This window comes from Propithecus coquereli, unplaced genomic scaffold, assembly GCF_000956105.1.
Source record: "Propithecus coquereli isolate 6110/MARCELLA unplaced genomic scaffold, Pcoq_1.0 Scaffold16, whole genome shotgun sequence".
NCBI classification, from domain to species: domain Eukaryota; kingdom Metazoa; phylum Chordata; class Mammalia; order Primates; family Indriidae; genus Propithecus; species Propithecus coquereli.
This window is the reverse complement of record NW_012140524.1, coordinates 7,555,821-7,568,661: the sequence shown is the minus strand read 5'-3', so window position 1 is coordinate 7,568,661 and position 12,841 is coordinate 7,555,821.

The following is a 12,841-nucleotide window of genomic DNA, read 5'->3' as shown; positions in this document are numbered from 1 at the left end:
CCCTTATGTACAATAACAACCCAGGAGGCTAGTGTCTAGTGACAATCCAGGAAGCTAAACAATAACTTCTGTAATAATCAGCCCCAAATGGTCAGGACTTGATTCATAACTGATAGTTTTCCTAATTTTTGCCCGTTTCTAACTTATGACCAACCAGAGAAAGTCAAATCTGCACCCATAACCAATCACACAGGGTGCCCCACCTCTAGCTAGCCTGCTCACAGCTTCCCGGGCCAACAGCCTCCAATGGGGGCTTACCTGAAGCCTTCCCACTTTCTACTATAAAGCTTTGCCCTGCCTTCACCTGCCTTTGTGTTTCTACCAAAATGTAAGGGAGGATAGCTGACTCCTTTACTACAGCAAGCTCAGAATAAATAGCTTTGGAGTTTCTCATTTAGTTGGTCTTTATTTATTTCCATAGTATTAAATCTAAAAAGAAATTGTACTTGGTAAGGGGAAAAAAATGCATCTTATTTCCAGGAACCATTTGTCTCTTATGTGGCAGGCAGTATGACACATGGTTAAGTACTTGAATTCTGGAATCAGAAAGCCAGACTTCAAATCCCAACATTTTTACTGTCTAGCTGTGTTATATCAGACTAATTACTTAACCTTTCTGATCAATAAGATGGGTAAAATAATGATATCTATTCTTTAGGTTTGTTGGGGGGTGATTACACTAGGCATTGGTTATAAACTGCATTATCTAATTTGGTATTATCATTATCTTCTTTTTCCAACCTCACAATCGCCATCCTGGTCCACACATAAATTACTTCTTATCTCATATCCCTTCCTCCATCTGATCCTTCAGTCCATCCAACAATACACAACCAAATAAATCTTCCTTAACTGTTGTTTAATCGTCTTATTCCCTTACTCAAAACACCCGGGAACATTAAAGCTGTCCATAATCTACCTTTCCACATCTTCTCACACTCTCCCTTACAAATATGACCCTCTGTTCTAGCCAAATGTATACATATATATAGTTATTGGTTTAGCAATATCCCCCTAAGTCCTATGTACATGACCATTTTCCCTCTAGTACTCATGTTTGGAATGAACCATACCTCCTTTCTCAAAATCTGAATCCTACATTTCATTTATGCTCCAGCTCAAATCCTCTCTCCACCTTAAAGTCATATGAGACCACTGCATTACACAGAAATTTCTTCTTCCCTAGAGTCTAAAGCTTTTGCTGGACTCACTCACTCACATTCTGATTTGCAATATATTTAACTTTTCATGTAGGTATGTCAAAACCTCAGTGAGAGGATAACATTACTGAAGGCAGAGCCAACAGCTTATTTTTTGTGTGCATGTTGCCATATAGCTAAGCATAATAACAATCACTGTTATTCAAGACTAACTATGCTTCTGGTACTGTGTCAAACACTTCATTCTATATGGTTTAATTCTCCCCAGAACTCTTGAGAGAGGTACTGTAATTAGCTACTTACCAGGTGAGAAAATTTAAGCACAGAGAAGTTGAGTTAGAGGAGTTAGTAAGGTGGATTTGAACCACTCAGGTATATCTGACTCTACAGCTTATACTATTAATTAACATTTTGTGGACTGATTAAACATATTGTTTTATGAGATCTTACCAGACACATTTACAAATTTCATTATTGCCAAAGGTTCCTGGAGAAACCCAAATACAGGATTCATTTTAGCGGTTCATACATTTCTACAATAGAATCACTTTCCTAAATCATTTTTCTCCAATTTGTGATAGGAATCTTGAAATAGTCAGAAAAGCATCAAAAAAATACATTTTTTGATGGGTTGTGCAGAAGGGAGACACAAGAGACTAAATCATGTGAGGTCGTGTGACATCTTCATGTTTTCCATTCGTTCCTATTTTGAGTGGGGCTTAGGTACCACTCTTCACTGTTGGATTTTAGGCTATTTGCCCCAGGTCCAGCTAAGGAGAGGGATAATTGTTATCAATATTTATAGCAATTTGATAATATATGAAGATCAAAACTCATGTAAAATTTCAAATATTGATATTCCATGAAGTTTTAGTGTGCAGTAGAGAGTAGTTTTGGTTTTTTCATTTCTTCCTCTCAGCAATCTCAGTGCATTCATTTTTTAAATGGTACAGGAAGTAGGGGTGTGGTACAGTTAGAATAAACCTTGTTCAAGATGTCTTATAGTTTTAAATTCTTTAATCAGAGAGGTGTATGACCTCTCCTGAGCATTACTGAACAAAAAACACCACGTAAATTTCAAAACCTGACCATTCAAGGATATGAAGTTGACCTTACTCTTTCTGTGATCCATAGGGAGGAAAATTGGGAAAATCCAGTCTTCACAAAGAAACTCTGACCCAAAAGAGTGTAATGTCCAACATAGATCTTTCCCAAAATATACCCAAAATATAAAGAAGTCACGTCTTTATTTTATTCTTGTTTGTTCCATAAAAATACAAATGTATAAGAAGGAAATGATCATTTCAGTCAACATTCAGTAGTAATTAAAAGCAATTGTAGTCCTCAGGCTGTTTCAAATATGATCCAGTGATCAGAAGGAATTGGAAATGATTACATTTTAACTGGAAACACATTTCTGTCCAGAACTGCGCTTCCAAGCATGAAAAAGGCACAGTGGTGGCCCCTGTTTGCGTTTCCATCTGGGGCTCTAATTTGAACTTCAGTGATTATTCTGCCAGACTTCTGACTGTGCAGAGATCCAGAAAGTCAAAGCCAGCATATTCTTGTATGCTGTTTCACGCAAAAATACAAAATTGCACCAATTACCATGTTTGCATTTTGTAGAATGGCTCTATTTAAATCGATTATATGTTAAACAAGAGCATTTGTAAAATTCACAGTTCAGAGTTAATCTAGCATTATCTCAGGGAACCCAATCTGAAAAGTAAGGGATTGTAAACCCTCTTAGAAAGGAAGTTAGCAACAGTCTATAATGAAAAACAGTCTGAGTCAATTAAATTTAGCTTGATTTTTAAATTAAGAAATACATCCCATGATTGGTCTTCCATTGGAAAGATTTCTTCAAACCCTATTGAAAATGCTCATCTTTTTCTGATATTCCATTAGCGCTCCTAAAATGATATCTTCATCAGTGATAAGGATAAAAGCAGAGAAAAATATAAAGCCTCGAGCCAGGAATTACTTGGTCATACAAAGAAAGCACCTGAGGCTTATTTTAGTTGCTCTGACTTCATGGTCCTGGCCCTGGAAATTTCTGTTTTCTGTGGCCAGGAGAGAACAGCGAAGTCATAACTGTACAGATGGGAAAGATAAGTGGACAGCTTTGTGGGCCCTACTAGCTTGATAACTTACTATACTGGATGTGAAATGCACAGTCCTTTTATTTTCTTAATCTAATTGCCCATGAACGTCTTTGACCTATGAATCTCTATTCTTGACTCTTGTTCTGATAATTCTAATAGCTACCTAGAATTTTAACATAAAATTTTAAAATATTCTAACTGTTAAGATTATACACAAGATCATAAAATAATAGAGTAATGCTACTACCTCTATCTGTGATCATGTCGTGACTCTTCATTACCAAAACATTTTCCCTAGGAAGATAAAGGGGAGAAATGCTCTAAAAGGAAAAGCAGACTCTAATTCATAGAACGAGCCATGTTCTCAGATGGCATGTTCTTTTCTTTCATTTCACTTCATTTCACAAACACCTATATAATGCTTCCTATGTGCCAGGCACTGTGCTAACTACTTTACAAATATTAATGCATTTAAAGCCTCATGTCAACACCATGAAGTGGGTACTCTTTTTAACCCCACTTTACATCTAAAGAAACTGAAACACAGAGAGGTTAAGTAACTTGCCCAAGATCACACAGTTATGAGGCCAAGATTTCCAAGCCCTGAGGTCCGGCTCAGGTTTCTTAGAAACCCTCACAACACAAATAAGTATGTAGCACACACAGACCGTCAATAAAAGCTGTTTGACAATACGAGCTTTGAGAACAAATGGTAAAATAATTTTGGATTAGGTCGTATACATTTTATAGTTTAGAGATGATTTTTCATGTCTGTCATATTAAAAGGTGAAATTTTTTAATGCAGCCATCAAATCTCCAGATACGTAATGTGTGATGAGAAAAATGTACATAATTCAGGTGATCTGTCTGTATGGCTTTTCTTATTAGCATGAGGCAACAAGGATAGATCTTTAAAACGCAGTGCTAAGATAAAAAAATAGGAAAGAAAATATATACCACAATATCATTTAAGTAAATTTAAAATATATGCAACATAAAATCATAGTATGTGTTTTATAAGTACATATATCAGAAAAAAAATCATACACAGAAAACACTTTAGAAGCATTAGAAGAGCTGCTTATGTGAGGAGAGAAATGGGAAAGAAGAATGGGGATAAAAAGGAATAAATAAAACAGAAGAAGAGTCTTACAGGCATCTTTGATCACGGACAGCGGCTTGTGATTCGCTTAACCTTCTAATACAAGGATCTGAAGCAGGGTAGGCTATCCACCTAACCATTTAGCCATGGATATACAGATTCCTCTTACCTATGTGCTCATTTATGTAAACAAGGGAACATGAAATTGTTTTCTGTGTTGCTGATTGTGATGGTTAATTTTATGTGTCAATGTGACCAGGCCATGGGGTGCCCACACATTTGGCCAGACCTTATTCTGAGTGTGTCTGTGAGAATGTTTCTGGATGAGATGAGCATCTGAATGAGTAGACTGAGTAAAGCAGATTGCTCTCAGCAATGTGGGTGGGTCTCAACCAACCCACCGAAGGTCTGAATACAAGAAAAGGCTGAGTGAGGGAGAATTCTCTCTGCTTAACCGTCTTCTAGCTGGGACATTGGTCTTCTTCTGCCTTTGGCCTTGGACTCAAACTGAAACTTAACCATCGGCCGGTCTGGTTCTTGTGTCTCCAGATGGGACCCAAACTATACCATCAGCTCTCCTGGATCTCCAGCTTGCTGACTTCTCAACACCTCCATAACTGAATGAACCAATTCTTTATTTTATATATATGTTAGGAAGATAGTGAGGGATTCTGGGTCTTCTAGGGACCCTTCCAAATGGGCTTTCAGAGAGGCACATGGGAGATCCGCATGAGCAGTAAGACTCAGGTCATATAACTCCCAACTGTCTAATTAAAGTGGTTCTGTGGTGACATCTGAGCCACAAGGGAGGTCCCTATCTGGACACTATAAAACAAGACCCAGACCACGACCCAGCTCTCTCTCTCTCTTTTGCTACAACAATGGGTCTGGTCATCATCTGTGGCCTATGTATCTTGCTCTCACCCTGTAAACCTACATCTTGCTCTTGCTCTATAATCCTATCTTTCTCTCCTCAATAGACCTAATTTTCATGCTTGTCTTACTTTGGTACGTCTGGTCATTATTTGGCCATAAACACACAAAGAACTGATATTTCAGACTGAGACTCAACATATATACAAAATTTATATATAATATTAATATATTTATTGCATATTATGTACTGTTATATATTTATTTATATATTATATAAAATATATATTAATATTAATATATTATGTACATATACATAATATATATCAATAAAACCTATTGGTTTTGTTTCTCTGAAGAAACCCAGACAAATATACTGATATTCATTGGATTGTTTCATTATACAATAATTATTAATCCTCTGTAGCAGCAATTCTCATACAGTTTGGACCCAGGACATTTTACACTCCAAAAATTATTGATGACCCCAAAGAGTTTTTGTTTGTGTTAACCTAAAGAGTTTATACCCTGAAGGGATGTGTTTATATCATTTTCTGTCTATTGATATTTACCATATTAGAAATTAAGACTGAGACTATTCAAATATTTATTCATTTAAAAATAATAGTGACAAATCCATTACATGTTAACATAAATTTATAAGTTATTTTTAATAAAAATAGCCATATTTTCTCAAACAAAAATTTCAGAAAAAAAATGTAAGTTTTTTACATTTTTGCAAATCTCTTTAATGTTTAGATTAATCGAAGACAGTGAATTCACATATCTGCTTCTACATTCCATCTGCTGCAATGTGTTGCTTTGGTTGAAATATATGAAGACCATCTGGCCTCATGTAGATATGTAGCTGGAAAAAGAGAGAATATTTTAATGGCCTTTATAGAAAATTGTAGATATTCTTCCTTGATACTGTACCAAAACTCAACAAGTGCTAGTTTTTTAATGGTTATTGTAATGTGGAATGTGAAACCGCATTAACAAACTGTTTATATTTATTACATTAAAATTCACTGGTTATGTTATATCCTGAATGGAACTTTTACCTATGCATGATTTTGTAGCATGATGCACACTGGTCATTTGAAAAACATTGGTCCATTTAATTATGCAGATATGCTGAATGTTGACACATTTTATTAAACAATATCAAAATATCACATTTGTTAATATCCACATAATAAACAAAGATTTCATAATAAAAGTATTTTTAAGTTTTGGAAAGCTTTAAGCTGACAGTGGAACATACAAATTTTTCAAATTCAAATTTCCATTTGAAAGCTTGAATTTTTATCATTGGGAGCAAATATCATTTTCCTTGAAGTGATAGGTTCACTTCATTTTTTTATAAAATGATAGTTTGGAGCCATTCTTTTAAATTAAAACGTTCATCTTCAACTTGAACAGTGGCTTTTCCTATAGACAAGCATTATTCTTTGGTGTGCAGAAGTGCTTAATAGGTACGGAATATTAAAAAGATGGTTATTCATGGGTCAAGATTTAATAAATTTTCACTGTTTTAGAAAGGACATTATTAAGACTTGCATCTTTTTTAACATTGAATGTGTGAAAATGAAGACAATATCTAGCGCTACCTCCTTGATTCTTGCTAAGACACCAGCAGATTTACCCACCGTTGCTTTGTAGCATCAATGCAGATGTCAACGCAGTAAATAATATATGTCTCAGCATCATTATGAAGATAGTTTTGACATTACAGGATGCCCAGGGGTCCACAGACCACACTGCTAATCTACAATGTGATACTGTTCAAATTTGACACCTAAAGGATTTACATGCCAAACTTGTCTTAAGGACCTCATGAAATCTGATTCAGGCACTTCCTGAGTCTCAAATAAGAATGAATCCGTTGCTTTCACAGCCAACAGTTCAGCAATTAATATCTTATTTTCCTTAGTGATATTTGAAGCATTAACATTTAAAGAGTTAAACATTTAAGTGAATTTTCAAACTTTCTAAACTTCTCGTTCCTAAGGATTTCACAGCATCCCCAAATGAGATTGCCAGTTATATCAGTGAGCAATTCTTTTGCTTTATGGCTTATTCACGAGGTAGTTCTGAGGCTGTTTCAGACCTGGGCTAGGTCACTGATCAATGCTTAATCAACCCACAGACTACAATTCACTAAATCACTTTTTCTGGAATCATCTGTCCAGTCCTGTTCCCAGACCACCCCTACTACATTAAAACCTGCAGAAACACTGCCGGAGGTCTTCTAGCTCTTGCCCTAGCAGCAGACTAGGGCAAGAGGCCCCTGAAATTAGCTCCATGCCAGTATGTTCTGTTTCTGCACCCTCCCTCTCCACCACGCACTTTTCTTCTGGTGGTTGTGGAGTGTTCTCTTTTAATATTACGCAGGTAAAGAATGTACTAGCGTCTTATAGCATATGTAATTCATCAAGAGCATGAACACATCCCACTTCACACTCAACCAATGAACACCCCTTGATGGCCTCGTAACAACGCTGGATTTAGCATAGGGGAATTGGGGGTGAGGAGAATCACAACAACAATATGAAGAGGCTGAAGTTACAGTTCTTGACCTCAATAAACAAAAAACTGTTTATTAAGGAGCTTTGTGGGAAGAGCAGCTCAGACTCTTAGGAAAGGTCTGTTATGAATCAAGGCAATATCCAGTGAAAAGTCAAATGAATAATACTGAGTCAGTGCTATTACTACAACTCCAAACACTCTCCTGGTCTCATGACTGTTGTACTCAGCGTTCACTCAGTCTGGAAGCTTCTTCCCTCAGTTCTCCACACTGTACGCACGTCTCTGCTCAAATGTCACCTTAGCAGGGGAGACTTCCCCCTATCTCAAACAGCATCTCCACTCTATCCTTACCCTGTTTTATTTTCCTTCACAGGAGCTATCACCACCTGACACATTATATATTTTTTGTTTGTTTGGTATTGTCTGCCTCACTCCATTTGAAAGTAAGTTCTAGAGAGCAGGGATTTAATTATTCACTGCTATATCTCAGGGTCTAGACAGTTCCTGGTTCATCATAGGACACAATAACTATTTGTTGAATGAATGAATGAATGAGTGTGATAGCAGCTCAAAGCAGGGAGAGGACCAATGGGCACTAACCAGGTGTTAAGGGAGCACTTGACAGCCTGAGGTCTGAGCTGGGCCTTGAAGGATGTTTCTCACACATACAGCCAATGACTAGAGCAGTCTATTTGTCTTATAGGGCTCAGGTGAGATGCCACCTTCTCAAGGAAGCCTTGTTGGGGCTTCCAAGACTGGGTGAGTTGCGTTTGCTTTGGGTTCCCCTAACTCTCTACGTCCTCCTCCGTGGTCCAGCTCACCCCAGTGTATCTTATCTGTTCACTTGTCTGGCTATTCCAGTAGAACATTAGCTCTGGAATGATAGGTGTGGTGTCTTTTTCATAGTTGCGTATCCAGCTATAGTATAGATCCTGCTACAGGGTAACTACCCCATAAATACTTGCTGACTGCATGAGCTAATAAACCAAGCAGAAAACTTACGTAGAGGAATGAAAGACAGGTATTGACCAAGCCATGGAGGTTCATGGGGCAGAGACATGAAGTTTGGGTTTTGATCAGTGAGATGCTGCAACAACCTATTATCTTAGCAATACTAATGTGAACATGTTTGACATGATGAAGCAAGTGAAAAAAATTAGTGATAGAAACAAATTAAAACCATTTTGCAATGCTCTAGGCACAAAATAATAAGGCCCTAGACCAGGCTGATGGCAACAAGAATAGTTTGAGAGAACAGATGTAGCCAAAGGTCTTGGTGATTGAGTCAATGCTAAGCGCAGATGACTGCATATTTTAAGCCTGGGTGATGGAGTCACTCTAGTCAATGTTTCAAATCTTCAGGCTCCTAAGAAAATAATATTTGGAAAATTATTCACTATATTGGCATCATTGGTTTATTTTAGCAATGCTTAATAGTAGAATGTGTCAGAATTTATTTATATAGCCTATACCCTGATATTAAGCTTTTAGATAAAACTTAAAAGTCCTAAAATTAAATTTCTTTTATGCTTGCTGCCAGTTATCTAAGAGAAGAAGTTAATTTCTTAGGATATAAAAGGTAAAGATATTGAAATATTAAATTTTATCGCATTCTTCTTCAGAAGTATCCCAGAATTCAGGGCTTCAAGAAACTCCAACGCAGATGAGACTAACAGGATTTATCTCTCATGAGAATTACCTAAGACTACAGACACGGGCAGTGATTAGTAGGCCAGGCTGGGGTGGGCATGTTGGGGAGATGGGAACACAAGTACCAGGTGTTTTGCCTTCCTGCCTTAGAGGTCAGCTCTCCTGACTCCTCTTTTGCAAATAAGAAAGTTGCAGGAAGGTAGAGAAGACAGATCAGCTACCCAAGTTCACAGGTTGATCAGAGGTGTGATCACACCTGGAACTCAGATCTTCTGACACTCAGATTAGGAGGCAAAGTGTAAAACATTTTTATAACAGTGCAGCTACGGGGATGGGTAAGCGTAAGCTTTGGAACCTATGAAACAACTCCGGTCCTCTCTACATCCTCTCCAACAAAGACAAAAATAAGGAACTCAGGAGCAAGGAATAATCAGGAATATTTTGAAGGCAATCAGAGGATGTAAAAAATCAAAATGCTAGAAAATCCATACAAAGAAGAGGTTAAAAGATAAGGTCCCAATTGATTTAAGGGGTGGGGGAAACCTTGCCCTTTCCCTGAAAGTTTGCTGAAAGATCAACTCACAATTAAGACAGATTAATAAGAGAAAGGTTTATTTACCATGTGCATGGGAAGAATCACAGACCGATTACCCAATATCCCATTGGAATCCAGATATTTTTATACATGCCTCTTAGAGGGGAGGGGAGAAATGAGGAGTATAGGTAATTCTGTTTAGGGGCAACAAACAGTTGCTAGGGAGGATGAATGGATGGGGGAAACCGATTGACTTGTAAATTAACCTGAGAGACAGGTTTTGCGTTTAAAAAAATTTGGGCTAGGTCTTGTTGCAGTCTGCAATGTATTGAGACAACAGGGAGAGGAAGAGAAGTCAATTGTCCCCTTTGATCTTGTGATAAGGTCAGTCTGGTTTATGCAGATAGAGACAAACCCCCCTCCAATGCTTTTTGGTTTCAATGGCCTTCAATTTAAAATATTCTTTATACCAAGGAGTCATATATTGGAGTGAAATTTCCTGAGCTCCTTCAGATTTTATATCGATTTTCTTCTTTGGACTCTGACTCTAGATCTCTATTGCTGTCATTTATATATTACTTTTCTAACCAAAAGATCTGTGTGGCTTAGGAGTGTGATATAGGACCTATGCTCTCCATATTTTACCTAATTATGTTCTTCAGCTTCAGGACCAGAAAGATTCAGGGATCCATATGACAGCATCTGGATTAGTCTTGCTCTCTCCTTCTCTTGCCTCTGCTGTTTTCTTTTCAACTCAGTTCTTAGATCTCTTCACATGGGTAGCAAAACAGCCACTATTCTATCTTCTCAGCAACCACAGCAAAAGTCTTCTTTTGCAAATGTTCCAACAAACGCCCCCAAATTGAACTTCGCTGCTTTTAGTACACTCTGTGGCCTTATCCATCATTATGTTAAGAGCGTGACAATTGACCAAACAGAGGTCATGGGCCCACAGATGGAATGAATAACGAGTCAATCACATTCACGTTTCACGGACCTTATCGGTGAGGAAGAATAGTTTTCCTGCAGCAAAATCAGTGTGCCATTAGCCAAAAGAGAGAGAATAGGCGTTGGTCACACGGAAATGGCAGCCATCCATTATACGCAGTCAGCCTAGTTCAAGTAAAAGTGGATTTCTTCTAAGGAAACATGCTGATTGGAACTGGGCCTGCAATGTTCTCAGGAAATGAAGCAGCCATAAGGACCCTTCTCCACCACTCTTCCTTCTCTGCCTCTTTCTGCATATCCTTTCTGTTCTTCCTGGAACATTCTTTCACCTTCAGCATAGTTTTTGCCTTCTCCTACTGCAGTGTGGCATGGACCCAACGCTACCTAATGGGTCTCTCATTGCACTGTTTCAGTTTCTGCATTGTTGTCTAATTGCCTCATTCTTTCTGTTTCCTAATTCCAAATTCCTAAAATCAGGAAGCTGATTGTTTAAGTTCATTAATGTCCACGTCAGAGGTGATAACGCCACACTCTAGACATTGTAATCCATTGCTTGCCTATTGAGTGCAGTGCTAGTGCCTGTTCTAATCAGCTTAGTGGGGGTGGGAAAAAATGTTCTTTACACCCTTGGCCAGAGCTTAGGTAGTAACATTTCTTTTAGCAGAGGGTGCTGGAAGGACTGCTTTTGTTAAATAACCTCTCCTAAGTAAAGTACCAGGAAGGGTATCAACTACGTTCCCCTAATATCTTTGCTTTTCCATTCTTGAAATCAATTACTTCACACCTTACAGTAGCTTCTCATCACACATTCTCACCGCATTCTTCCCAGGGAAAGCATGTGCAATCTTAAAGGAACCACTTTATTCTCCCATCCCCAAATCCACCAAACCACATTCCTATCTAAGGCTGTATACTAGGTCTGTCCGGAAAGTATCCAGCCATTGGTAATATAACGAGAACGGTTAGCGTGACACGAATATAACCTGGCAGCCAAGGAGAGTGGACTGGGATGAGTGTGTGTGAACAATTATGACCTCATTGTACTAGTCAGGGGGCACTAGATGCCGCTGAGTGAGCGTGTGTACTGTGTGGCCATCATATTCAAAATGACTGAGTAGAGCAACAAATCTGCACCAAATTTTGCGTTAAGATTGAACATTCCTCTGCAGTAACTATTTGGATGATTTAGAAGCTTTTCGGAGACAATGCAATGAGGCAGCACAAATAAAAGTGTGGCACAAATGCTTCAAAGATGATCAAGAATCTGTTGAAAGTGATCCATGTTCTGGAAGGCCTGCAACAAGCAGAACACCTGAGAATGTTGAACATATATGGGTTAGGTTAAGAGATGCTGGGAGACCTGTGTGAGGTCCCAAGGTGTCTACTTTGAAGGAGACTGAGGCGTCATTGTCCTATGTACCATGTTTCTTGTATCTTGCATCATCTTCAATAAATGTCTCTATTTTTTCCTATTACGTGGCTGGACACTTTCCGGACAGATCTTGTATACCATGTGGGCTCTGAATCCCACCCCAGACCCCTTCCGAAGGACTTCTCTCCAACCATTATCAGTTTCCTAAAATACATGTTTCTCTATGTGTCCATTATCTGTGCCTTCCCACTCATGCCTGACCACCACAAAGTAAGCTCCATGAGCCAAGGATGCTGCGTGTTTTACTTAACACTATTCTCAGCCACTGCCTCAGCACCTTGCCACATAGGAGGCATTCAATTAGTCTTGGTGGTCTGTTTGACTAATTTGGGTGTGGCAGCTTCCCAATAAATAATACTACTCCTTTTCTTTTTCCCTTCCTTTAACTTTGTTCAGCATTTATTCGAGAATAACTTGTTTAAAGAAACATTCCTATAAACAAAATATGGATACAAATCTATTTGGTAGAAAAGCATCTTTACTTTCTTAGTCTGAAAGATCAGT